Genomic DNA, 6,000 nt, shown 5'->3' on the forward strand with positions numbered 1-6,000 from the left:
TGGTGACAAGATCTTTGACCTATGATGTTTAATGGTTTAGCGGTGAATCTTTTCATGATCTTATCTTAGTGGTGACATGTCAAAATTTGTGTGAATGGATAAGATGTTGTTTGAGCGTGACCAAGGAGCAAATTTATTGGGGAACAACAAAATGCTTAGCAGAATGTGATAAGAGTTTGACAACTTATCAGATCGATGTGTGGTGATGTGTTATGATCATTCAACAACTGCAATTGTCTTGAAATTTGTTGTAATGATTTGTATGATGAACTGTAATGATTTGTAATGATATGATATGATCTATGATGTAAATTGATTGTAAGTTAGGGTTATGTAACCGACCTAATTGTAAAGTGTATTTAGGTCAAGTTTGAGAAGGTTTATTGTGTTGGTGATCAGAGAAGGAGAGTGTGTTGAAACCGATTGAGATGTCTGCATGTATGAAGTAGATTGGAGCTGAAATGGATATATACTAGCAAGAAGAGAGTGTCATGATAAGGTCATTTACCTGTTGTTCTTACAACAATATTAAAATCCCTTAACCGGGTAGGTCCTAACAGCCCTGATATTGTAAATCCCTTCACAGGGTGGCTCATAAACTTGAGTTTAAATCCTTTAGAAAGGTTACTCCTAATAGGGTAGAGCTCCTAACAGGGTTGAGGTTAAAATCCCTTCACCAGGTGACTCCTAACAGGGTCTTCTCTTAATCGAGCATTATTGTAAAGCTCCTAATCAGGCTAGGCCTTTAACAAAGCATATTTCAAAAGAGTGCAAATTTTGTGGGTACCAATTCCCATCGTGGTTTTTCCTATTTGGTTTTCCACATGAAAAATATTAGTGTTCATATGGTGGTTGATTTGTTTATGTGTGGATTTGATATCATTACATTTCTTACATGTTGATGAACACATGAATGAGTAGTTTGGTAAATATTCTTTAAGTGATTGATTGAGTAGTTACCGGTACTGGTTATGAACTATTTTTGAGAAGTATTTGTAGATGGTAAAAAAATTCAGTTTATTGTTATTACTAATTCACCCCCCTCTCAGTAATAACTGGATCCTCACATTAACAATCAAAACACATTTCAATAAGGTATAATTTCTTGAAGGAAAAGGTTGAAGCAAGGGAAGTCAGATTGGTTTATGTGTCTACTAAGGAACAAATTATAAATATTCTAACTAAACCATTACCTAAAGACACTTTTGAATACCTCAGAGATCAGTTGGGGGTTACTAGCCCTCTAGAAGAGACTTAGAGATGCAAAGATGCATCAATCCGATGAACTTATCAAACACACTTTTCTGATCCGAGTTGATGAATTTGGTGCTACTACTCAGGGGGAGTAGTCAGCTATTTGGTTCAGTATTTTTGGTATGGTATCAGTCCTTTGTCATTGATGTCAAAGGGGGAGAGAGGTACTCATGTGAAAAACTATTAGATCTCTTGGGGAGAGGTATTCATGTTCATCTTTTGGGATTTTGTTGGCATTCCTTGGCACTTGGGTGTTTTTCACATTCATTGTTGCCATCAATGCCAAAGGGGGAGATTGTTGGCAATATGCTTGATATGGTTAAGTGTTGTCATTGATTTCAACACTGTATCCCGATTGGATACTATCCCGGTTAGTCTTGGTGATCATCTTGGCTTTGGCTGTGTTTCTGATCCAGTATGATCAGATCTCTAGAATCGGTTTTGGATTCTCTTTTGATGGTTATTTGCTTTTTATCTGGTTACCAGTTAGCTTGTGCCTTTACCGGTTTGTTCTTGGCTTTACGGGCTTCTAGCATTCCTGGTTAGCTTTACCGGTATGCATTATTTGATGACCTCATTTGTGGATTTTGGGTCCCGCTTATGGAATCGGTTTCTATCATGCTATTGATGCTTCTTGATCATATCCTGAGTGTTTCATAACTTTGTATTGGATGTCGTGATGTTAAGGTTGTCCTATATTGGATCTGGTTAAACTTTCACTGAGGGTTTCTACCAACAAGTGAAGCATGTTGGATTTTGGTCTTGGTGCAATTCTCGATGGATTTAATTATTTGGTTATTTGATTTAGGTCCATTCTATATAATGTATATCATAATATTAGTCTACTGATATTGTGTGATGTGATTTTTGTAATTATGGGTTTATGGGTATAAGGTTTAGCTGACCTTGTCAATAAGGTTGAAGATCTGTATTTATAGGTAACTTATTGATGTAATTCAAATGAGATGGTTATGGTTGGTTAAGTCTGCATTATTAGAGATTGCTTCATGAGAGAACAAGTCATATCATTCAGAAGAAGATTGGAAAGGTTTTGTGTTGCAGGGCAGACATCAGTGCTTAACTGGAACTTTATCAGCCATTTGTAGATGCCACTTTCACAGTTCATTGTATTCTGAATTGTAGTCTGATGATTTTATGTTAGTGAGACTTCCCTTTGTGATGAGATGTGCACTCTAAGCTGAACAGGCCTTTTTGCATGTGTAGACCCCATTGTAATCATTCATAATACTACTGGAAAGTATTTATCTTATTGTGGGTAGGGTTTCCCACCATGGTTTTTCAATTTCCATGTTTTCCATGTCAAAATATTGGTGTTATGTGTGTTGTGCTTTCATGTTACATTCTTCATTGAGTTGTGCTCCGGTTTAAGGTTTATAATTGAGTTGATTGTTGTTATTATTAGTAAACTAATTCACCCCCCTCCCTCTCAGTTTACTCCTAGTATCAACCTAACAAAAAGCAGGCTATTATTGGCCTAGCATTTTAAAAATATACTCATGAACATGTTAGACATTGCCATATCTGTCAAACTGTAGCTTCCAGAGAAAGGAATCCTGCCATGCCTCTCCAACCAGTGTTTGAGGTAAGACCATTTGCCCAATGGGCATTAGATTTTGTCAGTGTTATTAATCCTAATTCATCCGTAGGACACAAGTTCATTCTCATAACAATGAATTGTTGTACCTGATGGATGGAGACCATAGCATGTAGGAATGCCACTACAAAAGTCATTCTTAAATTCATTGATGAGTATCTCGTCACCAAGTTTGGTATGCCATTTTCTCTGGTATGTGATAATGACCCCGCTTTTACTTCAGCACAATTAATGAAATGGTCATATGAGTACAAGGTAATCTTGAAATTTTCATCTAATTACTATCCACAAGGTAATGGAGTAGCTGAATCCACAAATAAGAATATTTTAGATGTTATTAAGAAGCTACCAGAGAAGAACCCTAGGGATTGGCACAATCAATTGAGATACGCCCTATGGGCTGATTGTACTAGAGTTAAAGTGGCCCTAGGGACTTCTCCATACTATCTTGTTTATGGCCAAAACCCTATTTTCCCAATTAATTTATAGATACTTGTCCTCTAGCTAATGAAAGAACTTGAAATTGAGGACTAGGTAAAAGTTCGCCTCCTAAATTTATTGAAACTTGATGAGAGAAGGATGAATACCCTGCAACACTTTGCTAAGCATCAAGTGGTTCTTAAGTGATGGTTTGATAAAAGAGCCAAGGTGAAAGACTTCCAGATCTTTGACTTAGTTCTGTTATGGGACAAGGCCAAGGAGAAGAAGGGCGATCATCATAAGTTTGAGAGGTTGTGGTTAGGTCCTTATCAGATTGTTGAAATATTAGGAGAAAACTCTTTTAGGTTGAGCTCCTTGACTTGAGAAATTGTACCACTGCCCATCAATGGTCAGTTCCTCAAGCATTATTTTGACTAAACTTTGGTGGAGATGGATCTTTTTTACTATAGTAGTTTAGTCATTTTATTTTGCATTGTAGTTTGTTTGAGTTTATGAGTTGGTTGCATGGTTTTTCTTTTATTGCGTGTTTGTTTCTTTTTTGTTTTCTTCGGTTCGTTTGTCTTGTTTGGTTCATTTTGTTCTGTTGCATCAAGACACATCTTTATTCTCAAGGATTCTAAAAGACAAGTGTTCTTTGCATAACAAGTTGGAAAATTTTGAGAGACTTCGACTCTTTGATCTTTACAACTTCATTATTGTTTGGTTAATCTTGAAATTTTTGCCTACATTCATCCAAGGTGATATATAATGGTTTAATTATGATTTGAGTTCTTGACTCTCAGTTGAAAAAGGCTAACCTAAATACTTAGCACTACCATCACACTAAGTTACACCAGAAAATTTTGTAAGATATCAGATGAACTTGTTTCCAAGTGAAAAATCAAAAGTTGGGATGTTTCATGTTGTCCACCATGGCTCCCAACCCAGTAATCAGACTTCACTGTTTGAAAGTTGATTAAAGGTTACGAAGAAATAATCCTTCTATATTCTATATTCTATGATGTGAAAAATGATCTAAAAAAAAAAGAAAAGAGAATAAAGAAAGAGAAAAAGAAATAACTTATTTGCAGCAACTAAACTTGGGCGTTTCAAGTAATCTCCACCGGGGCTATGGACACCTAGCTGGAAGTGGAGTGTTGCTTCATGGGAGTGAGAGGTATCTCTGTTGAGGCTATGGACACTTGGCTAGCAACAGAGCTATGCCCAGGATGACCTTGCACGAAACATGTTGATTGACTTCACCTACATAGCTTGGGCCCAATTTCCTTTGTTTATCTTCATTATTGAGAACGATGGAGCAACAAATCATGCGCACACACTTAAGAGTTAATCTTGTTTAGTTCTAGATTTGTTTGTTTGTTCATTAGTTCACTCATCTTTTTGCTCTTATACATTATTTTGAATGATAGTAGCCTTAGGCATCAGGCTACACCAAAGATTCTGAAGTTCTAAAATGCCTAGAGTCATTTTTCCCAGATAGCCATCATTTGTTATGCCTTGCATACCTAACCCCATTAGTTTCCTTGTCTTAAAAATATGGGTCCCCTCTCTTTTTCATTTTTCTTAATTTTTGCATTTTGCACCTTAGAGCCCCAGAACCCCAGAGTCCCGAGGTGTTCTTTTCTTTGTTTCGAGTCCCACCTTGGAACCTCGAAGTTCCGAGGTGGGCTCTTTGTTTCTTGTCTTTTGTCTAGAATCAAAATTCTAGAACCCTGGGATCTCGAGGTCCAGCCTTGTTCTTTTTTGTTGAAGCCTCAGAATCTCAGAATCCCAAAATTCCAAGTTCTTCATGTTTTGTTGCCTAATTATTTGTGAACTTTGGAACTCCGAGTCCCTAGAATCCTGAAGTTGTTTTGTGTTTCACTACGAGACCCCGGAGTTCCAAAATCTTGAAGTGCCCTATTTGATGTTGAGAAACACCCCAAAACCTTGGAACCTCGGAGTCTCAAGGTGTGTTTGTGTTTCTTTTGTCTATAATCTTGGAAGTCTAGAACCGCGGACTCTCGAGGTTGTGTTTAAGGCAGTTGTACAAATGAATTATAAGGGGGGTATAAATAGGGAAAATAAACTTTTTAAAGTTCATTTGTGCATTCAAGCTTTCCAGTCTTCATCTCTGACCTCTCGAGTTCGTGCCTTCATGTTGCTTGGTTTCACGCATTTTCTTCCACCAGGTTGGTGGATTTCTTCTATTTTGTGTTTTCTTGTTTAGATTTTCTAGTTTTTTCTAGTTTAGATTTCCTTTTTCTTTTATTTTTTCTTTCTCTTTTTTCATTTTGCGTGTTTTTGTTTTGTCGCGTTCCCTAGGCTCGGGATTCCAAGTTTGTTCTTTTATTTTGCCCTACCCCCAACCTCGGAAACCCGGAACCCCAAAGTTTTGAAGTTCTTTTCCCCTTAGGCCACGTTTTCAACTCGGAACCCCGAAATCTTGAAATTCTTGACCATCTTTGTCGATATTCAACTGGGCACCCCAAAGTCCCGAACCATTCTAACTAGTCCACCCCAGAACCCTGAAGTTCTGGGCTCTATTGTTTTATCTTACCCTAGAGTTCTAGGCTTTGTTGTTTTAGCTTATCCTAATCTCAGAACCCTGGAGTTCCGAAGTTAGTTGTTTTTGAAGGAGTTTTCCACCTCGGAACCCCAGAACCCCGGAGTCTCAAAGTGGGTGATATAATTGATGTTTTGACAATATG

This window comes from Cryptomeria japonica, chromosome 10, assembly GCF_030272615.1.
Source record: "Cryptomeria japonica chromosome 10, Sugi_1.0, whole genome shotgun sequence".
Classification (NCBI taxonomy): Eukaryota; Viridiplantae; Streptophyta; class Pinopsida; order Cupressales; family Cupressaceae; genus Cryptomeria; species Cryptomeria japonica.